Below are 13,158 nucleotides of genomic sequence, written 5' to 3' on the forward strand. Positions count from 1 at the left end.
ACCACCCTAAGATCAAAGCGCCATCTGTGGCTTCAACTAGAAAACAGCGCATATTGCGACATGTAGCACTATCTACAATAACACTGTAAAAACAACCACCTGCCGCGTGCCATTGATGGCATCACGGTGCAATATGGTGGACAGGAAGAGAGGTGACGCGTAGTGGAGGGCTCCGGAATAATTTCGACCACCTGGGGATCTTTAACATGCAATGGCATCGCACAGCATACGGGCGCCTCTTGCGGAACGCAGCCGCCGCTGGTCGGGTTCGAACCCGGGAACTCCGGATCAGTAGCCGAGCGCCCTAACCCCTGAGCTACCGCGGCGGGTGCGCGCGGAGGGGCCATTATCGGCGAGGGAAACGCGCGCGCTCTTCACGCAACGCAACTATCTCAACAGTTCTAGCCATGGACCCAACCATTCGGCGCACATCAACCTGGCGAGCCGACAAGTACCACTCAGCGTCGCTTCTAAGTCCGTCAGTGCGGTTCATTTATAAAATCAGGCCAGCGAATTGGGCAGCTTCTCGCGGTTGCAAAATGTGCATGTACTGTCGTAAAAATATTTAAGATGAAATATGATTATGATGACTTATACCCTTCACAGGCAGAGTTTACCGCGGTTAACGTAACCACGGTTATGCGTAACTACGGTTGACGTTTACACGGCATATGAAACCACGGTTACGCCGCTAACCGCGGTTGCGGCGAACCGAGCTTGGCAACCTCAGTTATCGAGAAGATGGCGGCGTCCGTGGACGGAGTGTGCGAGTCGGCAGCGTCCGCGTGCGATAAACGCACGAGCTGGTCACCCCCAACAATGGAGAGCCTAATCAGGCTGTGGGAAAGTAATTTGCGCCACATGCGAGGGACGACACGCAACGCCAAGGTGTACGCGGCGATTACGGCCGAATTGAACGCCGGACTGCCGTCAGGCGTGCAGCCCTTCACCGTGAAGCACAGGTTCGCTTGAAGATGGATAACCTGAACAAAAAGTACCGGTAAGTACAAGAGTATATCTTGTGGCCCATCTAACACGTTTTGCTGGTTTCTGTTTAATTTACGCGGAGCTAACCGACAACAGGAGCAAATTTTTCAAGCGGCCAAACTTCGACGGTCGCCCTAGTGCTGGCTCTTTTGTTGTGTTGCATGAGTCTGAATATTTACCTCAGTTACCGCGTTCGTCCTGTCTTTGGCCTGGGTGAAGCAACGCATGGTGCAAGGCCGTGTTTAAAAATATTAACAATAGTAAACAATTACGCCAAACTGGTCCCTGCCGGTTGCGCTGGGAAAACGCTCTCGGCGTAGGTTAACTAGTGCTGCATTGCATGCGGTCAAAGCGATTGGAATGTGAAATCGGGGTTTAATGTCTCGAAAAAACAAATGTACAATGAGGGACGGCGCAGTGAAAGGCTCCGGATTAATTTAGACCACTGAGTTTTCCGGCGTGCATCGACATCGCACAGCACACGGGCGCATTCTGCGTTCCGCTTTCATCGAAGGCTGTGGCAAGAGTTCCGTTCAGACGGAACTCCAATTTGCGCTAGAGTTCCGTCCAGACAGAACTCCAATTTGCCTTAGAGTTCTGTCCAGACGGAACCTAACTTAACCCATCCCAAACCAACCTAACCTAACCCAACCTACCCCAATCCAACCTAACTTAACGTAACCCAACCCAAACAAGAACCTAACCTAACCCAACCTACCCCAATCCAACCTAGCCTAACGTAACCCAACCCAAACAAGAACTCCCATTTGCGCTAGAGTAACCCAACCTACCCCAACCCAACCCAACCTAACCTAATGTAACCCAACCCAAACAAGAACTCCAATTTGCGCTAGAGTTCCGTTCAGATGGAACCTAACCCAACCTAATGTAACCCAATCCAACCCAACCTAACCCAACACTACCTAACCCAACCCAACATAACCACCACCACCACTGGACGGAACTGGAGCAGAAGCAAATGTTCCGTCTGGACGGAACGCTAGACACTCCGTTCATCGAAACGCGGCCTCTGGGGCCGGGATCAAACTCGGGTACTCCGCTCATTAGCCGAGTGCCATAGCCACTCAACCAAGGCATTAAGAGGTAATGCTAGGTGTTACTGCCAATATGAACATTTAAGACATAGCGCCATGTTTTGCTTCCGTTTCTACCTATTTGTTTGCCTGATGCTCAGCAAGTATGCTTTCACATTTTTGTTAACATAGCACCTATCGGTTCTAAAGGAGGTTGTGTCTACAGTGAGTTTTCTTGTTTTCTTAGGAAACTCAGGCGACAAGGTACGACAACTGGCTCAAAAGGTATATAGAGTGGGAGCACTATTGGAGCCTGCACAAATTTTTGGGCACCCTGGTGGCCAACGACGACCAGTTGGTTGAAGAAAGTTTCCAGGTATTCAGCATTTATGACCTAATTTGGAGTGTATTTTGCTGCCCTAATTAAATAGTGCTGGGATATTTAGCACACAATGCCAGAATGTATGCACTGCTTGACCTTTTTCTTTATAGGGATGGCTCGAATACTAAATAAGAATGCTGGCACCAAATAGTTTGTGTGGTATTGGACTACACTTTTCATTGCTAGTAACATAATGGCTGATATGCGATGGAATGGTTTGGTTTATGGGTGTTTAACGTCCTAAAGTGACTCAGGCTATGAGGGATGGCATAACTGAAGGACCTTGGAAATTTCGACCACCTGGGGTTGTTTAACGTGCACCAACATCGCACAGTACACAGACCTCTAGAATTTCGCCTACATTGAAATTCAGCCACCGCAGCTCGGATAGAACCTGCGTCTCCAGGTCAGAAGCTGAGAGCCATAACCACTGGGCTACCACGGCGGCTATGAGATAAATGAACACTAACATTAAGCACCATGTGGCAGCCACCCTCGGTGCATTACGTTGTTAGGCCATTGATATTTATCTTATTGAAAGTGCCTGCATGTGTCTGCATAAGCAAATGAGGCGTCATGATTGTGTTAAGCCCTAATCCAAGGTTTTGAATGTGCAGGTTGAAGCAGCCACAGATTTTACAGAAGGTTCCCAGCTGCTGGCCAGTTGGGATGACCCCGTTGCTAAGGCCAGCACAGATGGTGGGGATGTGGGAGGCGGAAGCAGCAGCACCAGCCCTCTTCCTTTAAACTGCAGCAGCTCGAACACCAGCAGCGCAGCAGAGGCAAGAGGCAATGTTGCAGTTGAAGACAGTGCCACCACCAACGAAAGGAGATAGCGACCCGCCACTTCCATCATGCAGCAGCTGCTGGATTTGCATAAGCATGAGGCTAGCACTGCTGAAAAAGCAGCCAAAAAATCCAGAAAGCTGATGAAAAAAGGCTTGGAATTGCAGAAAGAGTCGAATGAAATGCAAGCTGCTATGCTACAGCTCATGCAGCAGCATTTTGCTGCAAAACCAAATAAAGAGCAGTAATCAGTGATGAAAGCATCATTTCACATTTATGACAAGGAATTCGAGCAGAGAAGCTGCCATTTTGGAGCAGGTACTGATGCAAGTTGGTTTACTACTTATATAGTTTTAATACGTAGAAGCAGGTCGTGTAGCAATACACACAAAAGTAGAAAAGAAAGGAATGTAACAGTGCACTAACACACTAGTGAGACTTAAAGCGTTACTTTTTCAGATGACAAGTGCTTACTAAATATGCCGACCAGAGTCGCGTATCTTCATTTTTGGTTTGGCTTTAAGAGGGTCAAAATGCCAAAGCGACTCAGGTTATGAGAGCCGCCGTAGTGGAGGGCTCCGGAATTTCAACTACCTGGGGTTGCTGAGCAAGAGCTCTTTCTCCTGAAGGCGCGGTCTTGGAAAAGCGGCTGAAAGGCTTGCTCAGCATTCATTTAGTGCGGTATCAAAAAGCATCTTTTTTGCTCGCGATGTTTAGTTTGCAGGCTCTCATCTTGGCCATTTTGGCTGCTACTGGTTTGGGTTCCTTGGCTGACTGTGCTTGATAAGGCCTGTATGAACACTTCACAACCTTAACCAACTCTGACTTCAGTGCAAGTGCACATGCACTTTGAGCGTACCTCTCAGCAAGACCAAGTGGTGCACAAACCATTTATACATTCTGGGGAGATGTTGCCACGAACACGCAGTGTTTGGTGCAATTGGAACAGCACTTCTACCACTGAATTTGTAGTTGCCACTGAAAACTGTGCTTAGCCTTCCAGGCTTTTTATACAGAAAGACATGTAAACATTTAGAGTTGCATTGATATTAGAAATGTTCAAACACGCTACATGAAGAGAGGATGCCAATAGTATCCACACACACACAAGAAACACACAGCTGCTGATCTGTTCTTTGTACACAGCGTGGGTCACTGCTGTAGCACAAAAGATGACAATAGCCAGTCTCAAACTTCCTTTATCCCAAAGTACACTGCACTTCCGAATGGTTCACCCATTCCGAGCGTCACAGATGTGGAGTTTGAGAGCACAGCATAAAGAACCCTGGGTGAGATCTGCACACCGAAGTTGGCAGAGGAAATCCTTGTACTCTTTTTAGTTGCCAGCAAGGAATGCGGCTAAAGCCTTTCGCACTTCTGCGCCATCTGGCTCAGAGCGGTTAGTTGTGCACTGTGGTTGAGGCCTGCTTGCATCAATGGTGTGTGCAGTGTCAATCCAGACTCTGTCACATCGATCACTGAGTTCTTCACAAATATTGTGCAGCACACAAGCAGGCATGGATAACGCGTCTCGTATTACCGATGTGGTTTTCCAGGCCTTTGTGTAAAATTCTGAATAGTGCTTTTAAGCGGCCAAATGCATTTTCCACTACTCGTCTCGCACTAGACAAGTGATAGCTAAACACTTGCGAAAGAGAACCTGCAGCTCCTGGTAGTGGAAAAGGCTTCATCACACCCTTATGAAGCGGGAACGCTTGATCAGCAAGCAGTACAGGGCTAACTGTTACTCCATGGAACGTTTTTGTTTCAAGCTTGAACAAGTCGCTTGACAAAATCTTCACTAGTTTAGACTTTTGAAAAACATCAGCATCATGGTTTCTTCCGGGTGTGCCCACATTTACATGTATGAACTTATAGGAGTGGTCTACCACAGCCAATAGTATTGTGCTATACCACCCTTTATAGTTGTAATAGTCACACGCTTGCTCTTTGGGTGGGCACACTTCTATATGGCAACCATCTAGAGCTCCTACACCTTGGGGGAACCCAGTGAGAGCTGTAAACTGCCTCATGTGTTCTGCTAATTCATGTCGTGCTGGGAAGAGCACGAAACGCGGCTCGAGGACACAAACAACAACTTGGCAGAACTCGCGGAAGATTAAGTTCACGGAGGAACGGCTGACGCCGAAGAGGTTGGCCACTGTTCTATCTTCCGCAGATGACGCCAAGCGGTAGATCGCGATGGCTACCCTTTTTTCCAATGGGATGGCCTTACGCTTGTTGGTGTCAACGCGCCTCATACACTCGCAGACACTCAAAACATAACGGAAGGTGCTTCGAGTCATTCTAAAGTTTCCTCTGAAGTCTTCATCCGAAAGATGAGTCTGGGTCGTCTCCCACCACGATGGACCCCGCGGGTATGACCACAGGCGCCTGTCACGTGAACACAGTCGCGCAGCAATCACCATAAGCCGTTTACACCGTCTTTCCGCTCTTTTTCGCGCGGCATCCAACTCTTGAGCTTCAAGAGGTTGCGCTCTCGGATTCGCCACTGTTGCAGCAATACCTGCTTGGCCATAAAAGAAGCCCAGAATGCTCCATCATCATCGCTGCTTTCGACTGTAACCCCAAGTGCAGGCTTGCTCAGGGCCATCGCCGCTCATAGAACACTACCCGCGTCAGTCACTGCTACACTCAACGCGCACGAGAACCTCAGAGCACATTATATCAGAAGCAATTGAAAACGACGCAGCAGACGCAGCTTCAGCTGCTGCTACGACGCAGCACTGGCAGTACAACAAGAGCAATGTTGAAAGACTTGTTTTGCGTGCCGCCCATCTTCGCGCAATCCAGAAACAGCTCGTGTTACGAACTATTTCAGACGATATCTGCTACCCGAAACATATTTATGAATAAAATTATGTTTGATAACAGATATCTTGTAAATTACACGCATATTTGCATACAGTAATTCATTCTGCTGATTTACGAGTCAGTTCGTCTTTTTCACCCAAGGGGGCGCTACTTATCCTAGCCGAGAATGCTGGCGTGCCGTGTAACAACGGTGAACCGCGATTTCAGGTAACCACAGTTCGGTAAACGTGGTTACGTTAACAGCGGCTAACTCTGCCTGTGTAACCAGGGTATTACATTTTTCACCGCGAGTTGAATTTTTATGCACTCTTCACAGAAAATATCCGCCACTGAAAGCACAATACTCTTGAGAACAAGAGAACCGCTTGGCAATGCTTTACTTGCCCTAACAGTTTTTAACCTCTCAAAAGAAATCATATTTTTCATTTCCAATACTCTGTAAAAAAAAAAAGTGAATTAGCTAAGAAGAATAGATAACATTCACCAACAATTAAGTACAGCCAAAGCTTGAATAATTGGGCATCTAAAAAATCTGAGCTCCAGCTACAGTCAACATCATTTATTAAGCCATAAGACCCTTATCCCTCTCATGCGCTTTTTCAAGAGACCGTATTTTGGCAGAACTAAATCATTTAAATCTCGGAGAGAAGGTTTACATAACCAATGTCCTTATTCTGTAGAAACTATTGATAACGAAGGTTTCTGGCATATCCAGTTAGCCCTTAATGAGTTCGGTGAGGAGGGAGAGTAGCCATGCCACTAGAGTTGCCGTTTTGCTCACAAAACATTTCAGACCATCTCATCCTTGGCATTGCGGCATTGCACCATTATTCCCGAGCTCAATGGCAGCAATCAGCTTCCTCAGAACAGCTATCGCCCTGTACTGGTGACATCGGTATGTTGCTAAATCATAACTCAGTGAATCCCATTTCCCTGACACAAACAAAATGTCTGTCATAAAAAATAGCTTTAAAAGCAGTCGTTCCATATTAACATGACTTGTTGAAACTACACATTATTTTCCAGCAGCATTAAACACTTGGCAAAGGTTCGACTCTGCGTCAATTCCACCAAAGCCTTCAGCAAGGTCCCCCATATGATAAGCATCTTATCAAACCTTGTGCAACATGAATAATTTATGAGGTCATAATGAACTGGAGATCTTCAATTTTTGACCAACTGAAAACATGTTGGACACGCACACACATGTACGTGCGTAGGCGGGCGCAACAAAAAGAAATGTGAACAGAGCTGCACCTACATGCTGCGCTTTTCAAATTTCTTTTCATCGTGCTTGGACCTGAAAGGTAACCAAAAGACAATAGAGTGGGCTAAGGTATAACCACGGACGACTCTAGCATAGTTTTTTTACCATTCAGGTACAAGCATGATGAAAAGAAACTCGAAAAGCAGAGCATTTAGGCGATGTGCTGTTCGCATTCCTTTATATCACAACTGTACATTCGGTTCCCTAGATATGTAAAATGCGCACCACAAAAGGTCTGTGTTGAGTCCGTTGCTGCTCCTGTTGTATATTAATGACCTTGCAACCACATATTGAGATTAAGTCTTTTCTTTTTGTGCCAATGAATATTAATATATGCCCAAGTTGTTTGTACAGAGGAGAACGACAGCAAAATTAATCAGTGTCTTGAAAATTTGAATTCCTGGTGTGAAAAGTGGAATGCGAAAATTAACCAGGGCCCAAAGCGATATATTATTTGAAACCATATGCTTAAAGTGAAATTGCTAAATGAAGGCCCGCTTACTGATATTGGTTCCATACACTTCCATGCTTTTGAGTTAAGTTGGGTTTATTGGCGCATAAGCATCCAACGCCATCATGTGCAAAACACAAGGTAAAAAAAATGATTTTGTGCAGGATTTTATAAAAAAAAGTAAGACAACGGTACTGTAAAGGGCCTAAAAGTTATTTCGTACTAGCTAGTATAAGATGAAAGACAAGATTTTAGAAATGGGTTATGGTAAAATTTAAAAGGACAGGTAACCTCAGCAACCATCCTTGGCTGGGCAAGGATCTCAAGGTTTTCAACGAATGAAAATAGACACACCCCAGTCTTCTTCTCAGTAATGAGAAAGTGGTTGAGGTAGTACCAAAAGACAAGTGAGGGGGTTTATCAAGAAAACCTGCTTCTCTTAAAAACCGAAAAACAAAAATATGTCAACAGTTGCATTATCACCTAAGAGTAGCAATTAATGTATGAAAAGGATTGTGTTCATTAAAAAATTGAGCAAAGTACTTTTTCTTAAGAGATTTTTCTTGATTCGTTAGTAGGAATTTATGTGTCAGGCATATGTGCGCCCTATGCGGAGGCGACATAAAATTACTTCTATAAAACGTTCCCGATGCGTACAGGTCTTACATTCCCCAAGGACAGGCTTTATGAAATGCAGCTTGTTTATTTCATTATCCCAAGTTGTCTGCCATTAGCCTTCAAATAACTATGTATTAATTTCATGCGCAGTCTCTATAGGGCATGCGGACTTTCTTGATTTCATGACTGCGGGCTTCTGCAGCACAGAAGTCTGCTCTTTCATTTCCATCTGTTCAAACATGGCTGGGCACCCAGCAGAATTTTATGACATGTTCCCGTTTTTATTTTTACTATGTTGCGTACTATGCTTCCTATTAAAGGTTGGATGGCATTTCTAGAATGTAGTGCTTTGAGCAGACTAAGTGAATCCGTGCAGATTATGCTGTTTTCTATACTGTCTTTATTATTTTGCTTACAGCTACAGGAACCACATAACATCCTGCAGTAAAAATGGATGCGGAGTTTGGCCGCCTTGCTATTTTTGGCCAGTTTCCTTGTACAACCGTGCTTCCGACATATTCTGCTGTTTTTGAGTCATCAGTGGAAAATGCTGCGTAGTTCAAATATTTCTCTTATAGTGTCCGGTATTCCTCTAATACGTGTTTGTGTAGTGTTTGTTTTTTCTGAAGGTGTGCTAATGTAAACTCACACACAGTCGGGAGGCTGTACCATGGGGGCAGTTGGGCATGCCCTGAGGCGACATCAGAAAGAGTATCCAGTAATTCCAAGTTTTGGCAAATATCCTCGAAGCAGAGAGATGAGGGGTTTGTTGTTGAACAGTGTTCTGGAGGTGCACTTGGTAACTATGAGATCACAGAGGCGTTTTGGCAGTGAACGTACTTTCAGGACATATGTGCATGTGAGCATAGTTCTTCTGTCTTAAAGGAGGGTTCATTGATTTCGACATAAAGACTGTTTATAGGAGATGTTCTATATGCCTCATTTGAGAGAGGTAAACCAAGGTTATGCACTGGTTCCAGTCGCTTTAGATATGTCCTTGCAGACCCATACACAACGCATCCACAGTCCTAGAATAGATCGTACGACAGACTGATAGATTTGTGAAAGATGTGTTGTGTCAGATTCCCAGCATTTTCATGACAGTACTTTGAGTATATTCAGAGATTGTGAAAGCTTTCTTTTTGATGATGTTTATGTGTTGCAGGAATGTGAGTTTCTTGTCAGAGGTTGCACCCAAAAATTTACGTTCTGGTTTAACTGGAAGTATAATTAACTGAAAGTACAAGGTGGGATCAATCTTCAAACCTGTTTTGAGTGAAAAAAGAAGAGCAACTGTTTTTTGTGTGGAGAACTTAAAGCCATTTCTGTCTGCCCAAACTGCAAGTTTGTTTAATTCCAGTTGTATCTGTCGCTCACAGATTAGCTGGAGGATGTGCATGGTATTTGAAGGTCATCGACATATAGAGAATACATAATGGACTTTGGAATTATCTTAGTAATGGAATTTATTTTCATGACAAACAGGGTAGTACTTAAAATACACTCCTGCGGTACCCCATTCTCCTGAATGAATCTATTGGAAAGGGTGGAACCTAAGCATACATGAAATGAAAGCTGAGACAGAAACTCTTTTAAGAAGTTCAGCATCCTTCGACAGATACTTAGGTTTGCCAGGTCGTGAAGAATCCCAAACCTTCAGGTGATATCATAAGCCTTCTCCAAATCAAAGAAAACTTCTAGACAGTGTTAAGTATGAATGGTTCTCTGGCTGTATTTTCAAGGCGGACAAGATGGTCAGTTGTTGAACAAGACTTTTTAAATGCACACTGCTGGATGTCGAGTTCAAGACATCCAAGAACAAACATCAGCCTAACGTTCACAACACTTTCAAAGGATTTAGTGAGACAGCTGCTATTGGCCTACAGCTACTTGGGGAGGTTGGTGGCTTTCCATGTTTCAAGAATGGTACTATAATGGCTTTTTTCCACTCGTCAGGTATTTTTCCTTGTATGAATATCGTGTTGAAAAAATTCAAAAGTGCCTCCACCGCAGGCTTAGAAAGATGGGCAAGCATTTCATAGTGTATTTGGTCAGGTCCTGGAGCGGTTTTCTTGCTAGCAGACAGTACAATATTGATTTCTTGAAGCGTAATAAGACTATTGTATTTTTCATTTGCACATCCACTTGTTGGTAGTCTTAATTTGTTTTTCGGATGTTTTTTTATTTTAAAAATTACTGGCTATAGTGTGATGAATTTGAAACCGCAGCAAAGTGGCCCCCCAATATATCCGCCTCTTCACCTATACTTGTTTGTGTACCAGGTGTTGTTAAATGAGGAATTATGAAAGGTGAGTAGCTGCCATTTAGTTTCCGAACTTGCTCCCACATTTTTTTTTCAATGTTGTTGAGCTGTTTATTGAAGACATAAGCTTTCCAGGATGTTTTCTCGGCACTGCGCCGAATATACCGTGCTTGTGCTCTTGCCTTTTTGAAAAGGATAAGGTTCTCGTATGCTAATTATGTGTGAAAGATTCCCCAGGCTTTATTTTGTCATTTTTTTGCCTCCTCGTATTCACGTGTCTACCACACTTCGTGGTTCTGGCGGACCACTCCTGAGGATTTTGGAATTGCTAGGTGTGCGGCAGTAAGAATGCACGATGCGAATATTTCATTTATTTCGTCTATGCCGAGATTTCCTACAGCAATATTCTCTAAACTGGCTTTTTCTCTAAACAATTCCCAGTCAGCTAAATGTAGCTTCCAACGCCGTGGTTTTGTCGGCATGACTGTTGGCGAGATGACAGGCTTATTATGACGGGGAGATGATCACTTCCATACGGACTGTCTAAAATGCCCCATTTAACGTTGCTAAAAACAGATGGGGAACTAACAGACAAATTTAAACAGCTCATTTTCTCCGAGGTTAGGGAGCAGTATGTGGGTTTACCAGAGTACAGCAAACAAACACTACTACATAGAATACAATCCTCTATTATCTGACCTCTGGTATCTGTTTTCTCAGTTCCCCAAAATGAGAAATGTGCATTGAAGTCTCCAACTACCAGATAATTAGGCTCTGGCAGTTGCTCTACAAGGTTTTCTAAATCAATGTGAGTTAATTTCATGTGTGGCTCGAGGTATACGGAGCAGACTATTATAATTTTATATGTAACCAGCGTGGCTACTACGGCCTCTAATCTAGTTTTAAGTTGTACTTCACGAGCTGCGACTCCACTTTGTACTATGATGGCGACTCCGCCCGAAAGCCTGTTCTCGGTCGTGGCGGAAACAAAGCACACTTTTGCGCTGAGGACCAAGGTTCATTTCTTGCGTGCAAACGGCAACAGGAGACAGTGAAGCAATGATTTCTTTTATGTCGCTTAACTTGTCTAACAGTCCCCTGCAGTTCCAATGTACTATGAACCCCTCATGTAAAGCCCTCACCCAAGGGCCCTTGAGGTATCTATAATAAATAAATAAATAAAATGCCATTTTAGTTTATATATGTAAAGTGGAAAAACAGACTAGATTTTTCTTGTCCCTGTGACTCAGAGCCTGTCTTTTTTTAACTGATCCAAGGAGCCTCGCCGTCCATCCGATGTGGACGGCACGGAGCTGCCTTGAGTCGTATCCATCGCCTCTGCAGAGGCGCTTGATGACTGTGCAAAAGGCATGTTGACTTTCGAGTTATACCTCTATCTGTGGGAGGAGGTCTTAAGGCCCACCGACCCGGGGGTCCGCGAAGCCTCCTTTCGGGTTGGCGGAGTAGTGTGAACTACTCCACCCGGGGACGTGGATGGTGCCATAGGCTCACTGCAAGTGGCCTGAGCAAGTGCTGAACCCTGGTGTGGTGCACTGCGCCCATGCACCACATCAACAAAGTTTGTTTTCGCGGTGAAGAAGAATCTGTTTGTGTGAGCCCATCGCCGTCTTGCTTCTTTGGATGAAATGGTTTCAGTAGTTTTCAGCACGGTTATTTCTTTTTCTTTCTTCCAGGACGGACACGCCCTGGAGTATGCAGCATGGTCTCCTCCACAGTTTGCGCAGCATGAGACACCATCGCAGTCACCAGAAGAGTGATTTTGCGAAGTGCATTTCGCACAAGTTTTGCGACTGCGGCAATTCTGTGAACTGTGGCCGAACCTTTGGCAGTTAAAGCATCCTCGAGGGTTAGGATTGTAGGATCTCGCATTTATTTTCAGATAACCCAATTCAATTCAGTCTGGGAGCTCTATGCGCAAATGGGGGTCAAGACTATGTGTTTTGACGAGATTTCATTGCCCTCTTCTTATTTCGATCCTGTGAACATCACTGAAGTTTTGTTCAGCAAGCCCTTCTTTGATTTCTTGTTCAGTGAGATGGAGGAAATCATTTTCTGAAATTACACCACGGACTGTGTTGAAGGATCGGTGGGCATTGATCAAGACAGGTATGTCACCCATGGATATAATTTTGGAAAGTTTTGAGTGTTCGACATCTCGGAGTTCCAGCAAGAGGTCTCCACTGGCCATTTTTGTTACCTTGTAGCCTAAGCCCAAGGCACCTGTCAGGCATTTTTTTACAATGAATTCGGAGATTAATCTAGCGGATTTCTCTGTTTGTTCACTATGTAGGGCATAAAACTGGGAAACTTTGCTTGTTTTTCTGCAGGAACTGTTGAGTTACATTGATCCACCCTCTCTTGAGAGGGCGATCAGTTGATCAGAGAAAGTTAACCATAGAATATGCATGTTTTTTGGCTACGGTGCCAGCCACCCACCATGGAGCCCAACGAGGGGATGGGGCAGAAACTTGCAAGCAAGTCCTGCCCATGCCAGCTGCACTCCCATCTATAACC

General features: G+C 44.7%; 1 protein-coding gene and 1 long non-coding RNA gene across 13 annotated transcripts in view; one reads left to right on the top strand and one right to left on the bottom strand.

Moving 5' to 3' along the window:
• The window catches only part of LOC144115527 (uncharacterized), a 339,252-nt gene that overhangs the window by 226,045 nt on the left and 100,049 nt on the right, over positions 1 to 13,158 (bottom strand). The gene's annotated exons all lie outside the window — the stretch shown is intronic.
• Positions 710 to 3,454, top strand: LOC144115526 (uncharacterized). The gene is made up of 3 exons (XR_013311421.1): positions 710 to 1,000; positions 2,269 to 2,397; positions 3,021 to 3,454. It is a non-coding gene; the product is annotated as an uncharacterized LOC144115526 (long non-coding RNA).

This window comes from Amblyomma americanum, chromosome 1 (genome assembly GCF_052857255.1).
Source record: "Amblyomma americanum isolate KBUSLIRL-KWMA chromosome 1, ASM5285725v1, whole genome shotgun sequence".
In the NCBI taxonomy this organism is placed as follows: Eukaryota; Metazoa; Arthropoda; class Arachnida; order Ixodida; family Ixodidae; genus Amblyomma; species Amblyomma americanum.